Source organism: Apodemus sylvaticus, chromosome 9, assembly GCF_947179515.1.
Source record: "Apodemus sylvaticus chromosome 9, mApoSyl1.1, whole genome shotgun sequence".
NCBI lineage: Eukaryota > Metazoa > Chordata > Mammalia > Rodentia > Muridae > Apodemus > Apodemus sylvaticus.
The window spans coordinates 4,274,536-4,275,025 of record NC_067480.1 but is presented as its reverse complement, the minus strand read 5'-3'; positions in this window follow the sequence as shown (position 1 = coordinate 4,275,025).

Below are 490 nucleotides of genomic sequence, written 5' to 3'. Positions count from 1 at the left end.
GTCCTTGATCATTATTTATGCCACTATTGTACTTGTCCAGATCTATATACTACCGCAGTCATGGTTTCATAGAAGTTCACACTTCTGATCTAAAATTAATCCCTATAAAAAAAAAAACTTGTGGACAGGTAATCATGTCATGTCAGAACCTGAGAAAACAAAGTAGAATTTCAATACTTTGTATTATATGTTTAGTGTTTGAACTGTTTTGTATTTGTGTTACAACTTCTACCATGGGTGCTGAGATCCTAGAGGAGTAACTGTTTTCTTTAGATATTTTTAGTGGTGGTGCACTCTTAAACTAAAATTACTTTCCTTGGCCCTGAGCAGAGACAGTGCCTCTCCACATCCAGCTAACTCTTCATCCCCAAGGTAGGAAACTCATCACATTAGACTTCTAAAGGGACCTGCAGAGGCATGGGGAGGGGTTCCCCCCTCCCCCCCAGAGGCATGGGGTCGTGGTTTCCTGCTGAGATGCTCTGGTCCTGAA